Source organism: Carassius gibelio, chromosome A18 (assembly GCF_023724105.1).
Source record: "Carassius gibelio isolate Cgi1373 ecotype wild population from Czech Republic chromosome A18, carGib1.2-hapl.c, whole genome shotgun sequence".
NCBI lineage: Eukaryota > Metazoa > Chordata > Actinopteri > Cypriniformes > Cyprinidae > Carassius > Carassius gibelio.
Genome location: NC_068388.1, coordinates 30,530,832 through 30,542,164, shown reverse-complemented (window position 1 = coordinate 30,542,164; position 11,333 = coordinate 30,530,832). Strand labels below are relative to the sequence as shown.

Genomic DNA, 11,333 nt, shown 5'->3' with positions numbered 1-11,333 from the left:
TGATTTTTGCATATCGTTACACCCATAGTAGCTAGGGTGGTCAATAATCATTGCTATGGTGTGGCTAGGAAGTGCCAATGGTGACTCATGATTGGCTGTTTGCAACCTGAGTCAAATGAAGCCACCACCATGTCTCTATGATACTGTAATCTTAAGATATCCATCTGGACCTTTGAAATGGCAGTTAAAGGCATCAGTTGCTACGGTGCTCTTAATGGTTGCTAGGGCATGGCTTGACAGCTTCATGATGATCCTGAGAGTCTAATTGGTTGGCTGGGTAAAATGAACCCAACCCCATGTCTCTATGACAATGTGATGCAGAATTCCTATATAAATAACCATAGTAGGGAAAAAATGTGAGCTTAGATGCCGTTTTATAGGCCGTCCCTCAGTATGTTTCTGCTAAAATCTCGCTCTGAGCTACGACTTTATGGCGTTCTTTTACTGACATATGTTGAGAGTGCACTATTTTTGTGTGGAAGCACATTAATATAATGTGCGAGCGCACCAGACGCACGCTCAGGTATAGGCTGCTCTCGCCCGGGAATAGTAACTAGCAACTTCATAGCAACACCCTAGCAAATGAGGGCCAATTTTGTATCTGCAAGCTTCACTCACATTTTCTTCAGGAAATGTACATTATAGTTAGTGGTGCTTGCCAAAGGCAAAGCATCACTATTATTATCTTACATACTTATTATAAGTGGTGCTCGCCAAAGGCAAGAAAGCACAGTAATACAATGCGTGAGCATGAATCTCTCTGCTCATGCACGGTTTTCCTTTGCTTTAGCACAAAACCGGACACGCGCACTCAGATATATTCTGCTCTCGCGCGCACTTAAAACATGTCTCTCCTCTCGCTCAGACTGTGTTCTGTGGACAGTCAAATCTCTCTGTGCTCATGTGCTAAGTCCACCCCACTGATCTATATATGATTCGATCGCTTATGACGTTCTTAACTGCCAATAGGCAGTGAAGCCATTGGAAGTGTTCGATCCACCATCTTACTAATCCCTATCGGCAGAGAGCACCATTGATTCACATTCAAACTGCTGACCTAAAATCATCAGATTTGAAGCAAATCAGTCAACGTTAATAATTTTTATGTTGTATTTAAATGAATGTTATTTGCAGCGTTTGCGATCTTTTGGGGAGGATAAGTGATATATTTAAACCATTTAGGGTGGATGTGTCTGCTGCACAATTACGACAGAGGTAATAATCCAACACAAAATATAGCCTATTTCTTTATGAACATAATTATTCAGGAATTATTATACAAGAACATATGAGTATCAGAAATTGATTTGAATAATAGCCTCTTAATATGGATCTATAATTAAACGAAAAGCTTAAAGCCCATGTTGCAGGTGTCACAGTGTCTGGGTTGTGTCCCTGGGTTTCCACTAGATGTCCTCCTTTCCCACGGTGTCTGTCACTTTATTAACTGTCTGTTCCCTTATTTGGTCACCTTCCTCCTTGTTTGGATTAATTGATTATTCCCCACCTGTCTCCATTTCCCTCATTACCTTCTGTGCATTTATTCCCCGTTCTGTCTGAGTATGTGTGACGGAGTCCTTGTCTAATGTCTTGTTATTCCGTAGTCTTGATCCTGCCTTGTGTTTCGTCTGATCTTGTTTATTTGGATTCTCTGGTTTTGACCCTGCCTGGACTGTTTACCCTTTTGGATTACCCTTTAATAAATATCTTACCTGCACTTGGATCTCTCCGTGTTTCCTGTATCACCGATCGTGACAGCAGGTTAACCACCACTGTCGATTAACGGGTACATAAATCACTCAAGATATGTATATCATTTTTAAAATGTCTCAAAAATGGTCTTAAAGACAAGTTTTTTACGTTTTTGGTGATAACGTTTTGTTTTCACAACCCTAATCAGACACCGCTACGTCACATAACAGCAACAAAAACATGAACAAACATTGAACGATTGTCTTTTTATTAACTAACATTAACACAGATTAATAAATGTATTGTTCCCTGTTCGTTTGTGTACCACGCCCAAGGTTTATGAGCATAGTCCATGTCTTCTTCTCTGTTTAAAGTGTATCTCTGTGGCAGAATTACAGCACCACATGCGGGTCTGGCATGTGTACTACATCGTTTTGTGGTTTCGTGTAGATGCGGATATTTCTTGAGACTAGGATTAATCTAGATTAAAATAGCTCATTCGAATTCTGCTGACGGCATTTAGAATATGTGTGTTACCCAAATAAAATTGACAAACAGTAAGTCTTTGAGAAGGGGTTTATCAAGCTAGGTGGTGCATTAGAAAAGGGGCTCATCTCCTGTTTCCAAAATGCATCACAAAGTGCTAGAAAAAGCTGTAAACTAATTCCATATTGCACAAGGTGCAAACAACCTTATGCCTTATGGAGTATGTGTGAAACTGGCGTGAGCAGGGCCATAGCTGGGGTCAGCGGGGACCCGGTGAAGGTTGTACCAGTGGGCCCTGTTTGAAATTTTTTAATTTGTTTGTTTGTTTATTTGTATTTATTTGAGCTATTTACACAATGTTTAAGTTTTTTTCAAGTTTGTAGGTGTCAAGGTACAGTAACCAAATAATTAAATGTAAAATAGCACTGGATAGTCTTCAGTTTAAAAATGAAATATACAATCAAACCTACATTTATTCACACACCTTCAAAATTTCTCAATTATAATCAAGATATGAGTGGAGCAATTCAACAAATTTACAAATGAAGCAAGGTTTTTCATAACTATTTATTTTTATTTATTTGAACTTCATTAGAAATTCAACCCATTCAGGTCAGTTTACACAACACAAGCTGAACACATCCATTAGCCATGTCAGTCTAGATGACACATCAGCCCCATTGAACACATTGCCTTTACATACCAGTCTATACAACCCATGAGGGTCAGAGTTTTACTGTGTGTGTGTGTGTGTTCTTGCACTTGATGCATGTATATTGTGTTTTTCTGTCCATCTTGGGTCCACACACTTTGCAGCGCTTCTTTTTGTTGCTGCTGGCCACAAGCTAGAATAATTAAAAGATCCTCGAGAAAGAGGCGTCTCCTCTGGAGCTTCCTTCTGTTCCATTCTGGGATCAGTCCCATCCAGATGACAAAGGCATTGTATGCTGAGATGTTCAATATGTCAAAGAATTTAACAAGTGGCCAGTGTATCCATGTTATCCACCCCTCCTTTTGTGGCATTATAATCCATGATGATCTCTGCTTTTTGATGCTCCTGTCCACAGATTCTTCCATCCCTGTGCAGTGTACTCATGAGTACCACATTCTTCCCTTTCTTTGGCACATATTATACCAGGGATGTGTCAACTTTGTACACAAACTTGGAAGACTTGACAGGTCTATTTTTTGTAGTCAGCAGTTGGGGTGGGAGCTCGGTCTTGTTTTTCCATATCGTTCCCACCATGGTCAGCTTCCTCTTTAGGAGTTCCTGTCCCAGCTTGTGTGAGGTAAAAACATTGTCACATGTGATGTTGTGTCCACGGAGACCCTGAATCATGTCCAGGACAACTCTCATTCCTTGATTTTTCTCAGGGGCAGATGTCCTCATAAAACCATGTTTATGTTGTAATACCCATTATACACACTTGTGTCCTCATAAACCATATAAAAAAGAACACACACACACACACACACACACACACACAATAACAGCAGGCCCGGACAGAATGAAGGTACACAGAACCTACCATTTTCACCACACTGGCAAAGCTTATTATTTATTATTATTTATTGTGTCCCGTGCCCAATTCGCAGCTGGGATAGAGTATGAGAAAAGAAAGATTGGTTCCCCCAAGATAGAGGGTAAAATGTGCTGGAATGTGAGAGCAGACAGTGGTCGTGCTTTCACACTCACACTCACACACACACACTGACAGGAGGAGGACAGAGTAAAGGTACTGTTTTATGGTGTCTCCTTTATCTATACACCTTTTACCTATTTCTTTATTATTCTCAGGTAGGTAAGGAAAGTCGACCCTGGACAAAACTATAAGCATTTCAAAAATACTTACATCTTGCTCAGTAGACTTCCCTGTGGTCAGTTCTTGCTTACGGCTCTTAAATTACTACTCTTGCAGACCATAACTTGTCAATAATAAAATACAAGTTTTATTAAAATTAACAAAAGTTATATCAAAGTACAATAGTAAAGTTACAAAATCAAGGTATAATCAGCTGGTATCAGGCGTCGAGGGATACTGTGCTTGTTCAGTATCCGTCGGTCGAGTCTCTCTCTCAGTCTTTTATACCCAGACGTCGAACGCTGGTTCTTCTGATGTCATCACCTGGAGTGCTGCCAACTCCTCTGCCGAGGCTTTCAGTTGTTTATGTCGCATTGCTTTAGCCCTTTTCCTCTTTAACAGTCGGTGAAATACACCTTAAATACTATATTGTCCATTTATCATAAAAACTATTTCTAATACATAAGTGTTTCTACTCTAAATCAGTCACTACATACATTTCATGCAAGTAAGCAGTTTTCTTAATGTAAGTGAAATTACACAATACATTTTCCATATAGCATTAATCACAGGGTAACATCTTTGTACTTAAGCAAAAGCATTATTACTACTTAGGTTACAGTACATCTGTTTATAGCAAATTAAGCATTAATCAAGACAGTATAATTGCAAAATCATCATCTCCATTAACACCCACTGCTTTGCAATTTTGCTGGCTGATTTCATCCTAACATCTTCAAGCTAAAGTACTGTTCATCATGTTTTTTAAACTTGTTATATTTTGCAAGAATCATATACACAGTGCTATCATGCATCAGTAAACTGGTATGAAACACATTCATATAGTTTTCAACCCAAACTCGAGCATTCTTTCTTTCCCCTTGCACCTTTTTTTTTCTTTTTTTTTTTTTCCTCTAATTTCCAGATACAGTAGTATCAGGTGACCAAATCTTTGTGCTCTGCTTGACAGTGCTAAGATAGTGTCCAAATCTTGCTCTCAACAATCGTCCGTTCGTAATTTCATGTACACAAGCCTCAATCTGACGCCCCCAGGGGTCCTCACTCAGAAACGCACGGCTCTTCCCCTCTCTCTGAAATCCTCTTCAGAAGCCAAGAGAGGGGATCTGGCATTCCAGGCATACCTTCTGGTGTGCGAGCCGCTTGTTTGATTCTTAGCACCTTGGGGCGTTAAGGCGGGCTGAGTCAGAGTTAAATCCTCCTTCTCCAGGAATTCCATAAATTTCTCTGCCTATAATAAAAAGCAGTTCATCAATTTTGACCACTTTTACAACTTCAGCTGTACATTTATTATGCAAGCAGTGCACAAGAATCTAATCCCCAGATCTCCAATCTGTACCAGTCTTTAAGTTTAAAAAGATTGTAAGTTAATTTTTATTGTTTTCCAAAATGTATATCTGCACTCCAGTCATCAATTCATAAGATTCAACATTATATTCTGCATCATCATAGTCATTAATCCACATAATGAATGTATTCTTGTAGAAACATTCCTAGCATAAATCCCCCATTACAAAGTTCACTCTTAAATCAGTCAGAAATTGACGGCATCTCATACAATTATCTTGCCCAATAACAATCCAGTAATTAAATTTTCTTGTCAATAATTCTCCACTTGGGGCTCTCCTTAATTCCTATTTGAGCCTTAAAAGAATTTTTTTTTTCTTTTTTAATCAAATTTTGGTCCTTTGTATTTGTTCTTAATTTACTCATTTACCTATCATATTAGGTTTCCATAATGAATCATGCATACATTTTCAGAACCAATAACCCACTTAAATGAAGTTCAAAAATAATAAATATAGAAAATAAAAACTTAAAAACATATGTATGTAACCCCCCTTTTTTATTTTAATTTATATTATTATTTTTATAATATCATATTCACTGTAATACAAAGACAGTTGTTTACCAGAATTTCCAAAAGGTTGTCACCGTTTCCTAACAAAATAGCAATGCTGGTAGAATCATTCTTAGAGTTATCCTTGGTATATCACTCAACTGTTCACCCTTCGTGGCACTCTGTTGAAATGCCATGTATTTCAGAAGTAAAGTCTCAGACCTTATGCACCAAAGGAGTGCTACGTTCGGTCAAGGTCTTTCGATGAATCCCTCTTTCAATGAGCACTTGTTTGTCCTCTTTATCTCTACTCCTACTAAGCCCAACCACCTGCAAGATAATATTAACGACTGTAGAATAACAGATTTTTAATAAACTTCTTATCAGTCCTCCAAGGCCCTTTAGTTCTCACAAAATCAAAATCCCAATGAAAGCTCCTACTAGTAAAATAACATACAGTATAAATTATCCATTGTCTGTATCCTGCATGTAATTTAATATATTGTGGTCTAGCTACTGTCCAATACAATGGGTACAGAGTCCTTCATTTCCCTTTATCTTCTTTAGCATGATTCTCTCTATTATCCATATATATGGGCTCATACGAATAGACTTCTTAAGCCAACATACCATTAATTCCTTAATTAATGTCCAATCTTCTAAAATAACTATCTAAAGGCATATTTAAATAAGCCTTGTCTTCCTGTAAAGTAATAAACAGTCCATAAGCTTCTGTCAATGGTCAAAACCTTTTTGACATCTAGCATGCCACTAATATTAATTTACATTTTGTGATTAGGTGCTGATATAGTCATAACATTATGGTATTCTGGGATTTCCTTAGAAATAGAACAAAATAATCTGCTATCCTTTACCTGAAATCTCATCCAAACTACAGGAAAAGGATAGTAAGTGCTTAGCCCGGTATTTTTATATTTAATATTTTTATTTTTATCTTTTATACTCATCCCATCATGAGATTCTCTGTTTTTCATCTAAATTTTTGGGCTTTAATGCTTTTCACAGTAATGCTCTAATATTAGTTCCTGTATCACCAAATAAATAAATAATAAATAATACAAATGAATTGTATTATCATTTGATCCCTTTCAGTTCCATTTTCATTAAGCACATTTTCCCACAAGAGTTCTCAATCCTTTTGAATATACACTAATTCATTCAGTAGTTTCACCTAACCAATATTAATGTATAATAATATATTAATATATTAATATTAACCTATGTCAATATATAAACCAATATATCCATGCAAATGGATCCCATAATTTTTTGTAGTTTCACACATTGTATATTTATTGTCATTATAATATTTTTCACAGTTTCTTTGGAATGCACTTTTAGGATCATACAACCCATATTTTACACATTGGGAACCTCTATCTTTTTATTTAGTTGCAGTAATCTGGGTTTCTTTATTTGGCTTAACACTGTCCTCAGTGTTGCTCGTGTAACACCCTAATGTCTCTCTAGGTCCAATATAGAGTATATGCTGCAGGCGGTGCCAAATCCAAATTCTCTTTATCCGTGTAATGTTACATGGGATTGACCTTATTCTACATTTCACTAATGTATCTTTCCCCACTGTATATATATATATATATATATATATATATATTTTTTTTTTTTTTTTTCTCACATTGGCTACATTCTTCCAATGTTTTTAGCTCACATGATCCTGAAAAAAAAAAATTTACACTATAGTAAAGTGGGAAACTTCTTTAACAGTAATCTCCTCAACCACAATCAATTTTGTAGTGAAATCAATTATTGGCCAAATTCCAGTTAAAATCACAACCCCTGTTATACTAATAATACCGTCAAACAAGGTTGTGGTATACAGGCTTGTCGCCAGCGTTGTATTTTCCTGGCCCATTTCTCTCTCTCGTCTAAGTCTTGTAATTTCATCATTCCTGAGAGAAAAATAAAAATAATAACACAATAATTCAAACCACCCCCCTTCCGAACCTTTTGTCAATTTACTCACTACTTAATCGTGTGCCAATTCAATGTCAACTGCACATGCTAGAATTTGTGGTTCAGAAGTGGTGGTCATGTTTAAAACAACTTTTAACATTAGTTTAATTCAGACAAGACTGCTGTAACCCCTCCATAATTGGCTTCTTGCCCGGAGATAATACAGCAGCTTGCTGGCTGTTCTGTCTCCATAATGCAATAGGACACAGAACTCTGCTTCTTTGCATTATTAGTTGAAATTAGTTAAAATGGCAACGCACATTGCTATTTGAGTCATCAGATTCTCCTCGTCTCAAAAAATCAATTCTAGGTGCCATTATTCACTCACCTATATTACTTTATAATAGTGTTTTGGCAACGGTGCCTACAGACCAGATAATTCCAGTTCCCTTATCTGGCCGGCATGCTTTGACCTTCACGTCAAAGCAAGTTTTCAAGCACTCCAGCTCCGTTCCCAGACCTTTGGGGTCAACGGGAGCCATTTACTTTGAATGTCATCCATATTTCTCTTAATACGGTATGACCATAGATAATCGACGCCTGATCCCAGCTGTTGTTGATAAGTCATGTTATCAACTTGCAATCTTGAACCTTCAATTTTGCCTTTACTAGAGAAATCAACAAAGGTCTTGTTACAAGACCAAACTTTATGTCTGCCATGTACCAGCAATTTATGGTATTTAATGTCATCGAGACATACATCGCATTCAGTCACATATTCCCTGTCCACAAACAATCACAAACTGTTTATTTTACTCCAAGCCGCTGTGTCATTATTACTTCAACTTTAGGGAAACTAATTTTTCATTTTTGGCAGTGAACACACAAAGCTGCTTTAATTTCTCCAGGAGTTTTGTAATCTTGATCTCTCTGTATTTTTGGCATAGTTAGAGGTTTACTAATCTTTTTTGTATTTTTTTTATTATTAATATTGCTTTTTAATTCCTCCCTGGATTTGGGGTTGCTTATCGCTAGTGCTTCCCACCACAGTTATTCTTCAAAACTACCACAAATAGCACACATACACCTATGCTATATAACATGTCAGTTTAACAGGTTTAAGCAATCTACCTGTCTGTCTGGCTTTTACATGCTCAATATCCTTCGCTATATAATTATCATCGCATCTCGTCCTTAGATTAGTTTCAATTCTAATCACACCTCTCTGGTTATTAATCTCAACCAATTTAACAAGCTCATCCTAATCTCATTGATAATTTTCCTGATTGAATTAAATTTTCTCGTCCTTGGTTTTTAACCACGACCAAATTCCTCTTACTCCACTGAGGCCATTATCTGTTAATTCCACATTGTTTATCAACTATTTTAATTTTTTGTATCATTCTTATTAATTAAATCTTTAAACGGTTTATTTTTATGTTTAATTTCTAACCTGATCCAGACGTGGTCTCCTACTCAGCAAGAGTCTTCTGACTGGTCTTTTGACTTTTGATCTCTGTAAGATTAATATAAAACATTAAATCTTCCATATATTCATCCCATCTATCATGATTACAATTGGCCCGTTTCCAGCTTTTTAGAATCCCTATATGTCTCTCAGCTATTGCCTTTGACTCTGGGCAATATCTTATAGCTTTAATTAAACTTATATGTTTTTCAGTTACAAAGTCTTCAAACTGTTTTCCTATAAAATCTGTGCCGTTGTCACACCTAATTATTTTCTGGCCGGCCCCAAGCTACCAGTAATTTATTGACATCTTTAATAATTGCATTTGCTTTTGTCTCTTTTAAAGGCTTTCCCAAAATTCGTCCCGTAAAGCCATCTACTACCATCAATAGATATTTATTACCATCTTTAGACCTCGGGATCAAAGGTCCAGCGATGTCCAAAGATTATTCCTGGTTAACTCTGTCTGGTATAAAACCTCCAAAATCACTTCGTATTGTTTTATTATAGCCTTTATGCATGCACTGTTCACAATTTAATCTTACGTTTCTCTATTTCTGTCTCAAGTTAGAAATATGTATTTTATAATCTGTCAAAACTTTGCAAACTAAATTTACACTTGGGTGCATAATTTGGTCATGTATTTTCTGTATTACGTTTCCTTCTGTTTATTTAATCACTACTATTCGTCTCATGCACGCTAATTTATCAACTTCATTATTTCCTTTGTCTGCCTAGGAATATCCTGGCTGATGTATCACTGTAACATCAAAATCACTTATTATTTTTTGTATCTCTTGCCAAAATGTTGCGTGTTCAATTTGCTTACCTTTTGACTTGGTGTAACCGTTGTCATTCCAGATTTGCAAATTGTCAGTAATTCCTGTTGCAACAGCAATCCGTCACTATTATGGCCTGTAAATATCCAAGTTTTTCAGTGTTTTCAAAGCCTGGAACACTGCCATGAGCTCTGCGTACTGTCCTGTGCCTTGCACTACTCCCTCATTTGAAGCTATGACCTTGTTGCTCTGTTTCAGAATCAAAAGCCCAGTGAGCTTCCTCGTCAGTGGCCGTTTTTGAGCCATCTGTGAAAACAACTGTATTTTTATAAAGCTCTAATTTCTTTTTCTGTCATTTTTTAAGTTCTTTTTGTCTGATTTTCATATCTGGATCTAGAAGCATACTTTCCCATCTCTGCCATCAGCTATTAAGCGCACGGTCATCCTTTACATTGTTTTGGAGAGATGAGCTAATACTGCTGTTTTCATGTTAACAAATATTATTTGGCCCCTTGCCAGGCCTTTCAACTCGGAAATATCGTTTTCTAAGTGCTGCCAGCTGCTTCTTCACACCAGTAAATTTAAGTTCTTGGATCTCCCAGCTTCCAGTCATAATTTTACCAGGTATGTTACTTTTCTTTTCTCTTACTATTAATTGGTAACCTGTTTCGTCTGTTTCCAAGTCAGCCTCTAAATTTTTCTCATCATTTCTTCCTTTCAGCTGTCCTGAGTTTAATATAGCTGTTTTAATTTCTATCAACGATTCTTCAGTTTTATTGTCTATTTCAATTGTCCACCTTTGATAATCTCATAAATAAGTTTAGACATCTGCTAAAGCCAGGGATTAAGTCTCTAACATAACCCGGTAACCCCATTGTTTGCTGGCTCTGTCTAACTGTTTTTGGGGTCTCAAGTTGATTTACTCTGACTTTCATTGACTAAGTAACCCCTCTGTTACATGCTGAAACCCAAAATCCCCAAAATTCGACTATATCAGTCATTAATTGTCTCTTTTTTTTTTTATATTTATTTTCAAATCTGCCTCCGCAAGTCGTTTCAACAATTCTGTTACAAGGTTTATTTCTCCATTTGACACAATTAATATGTTGTCTATATAAAGTTCAATGTCTAAATCTTTCAGAATTTCACACCTTACCAATTGAAAAGTTATAGGCGAGTTTTAATCAAGTTCAAGTTCAAGTCTGCTTTATTGTCAATTTCCACATGTACAGTACATACATACAGAGAATCGAAATTGCGTTACTCTCAGACCCCGGTGCATACAGTTAACATTTACATTAAAGCCTAAAAAA

General features: G+C 36.6%; 1 long non-coding RNA gene across 1 annotated transcript; it reads right to left on the bottom strand.

Moving 5' to 3' along the window:
- Window positions 1-4,103: 4,103 nt before the first annotated feature.
- On the bottom strand, window positions 4,104-10,939 carry LOC127934646 (uncharacterized). The gene is made up of 2 exons (XR_008147868.1): window positions 10,071-10,939; window positions 4,104-9,289 (listed from the first exon to the last, which is right to left on the bottom strand). It is a non-coding gene; the product is annotated as an uncharacterized LOC127934646 (long non-coding RNA).
- Between the last annotated feature and the right edge of the window lie 394 nt (window positions 10,940-11,333).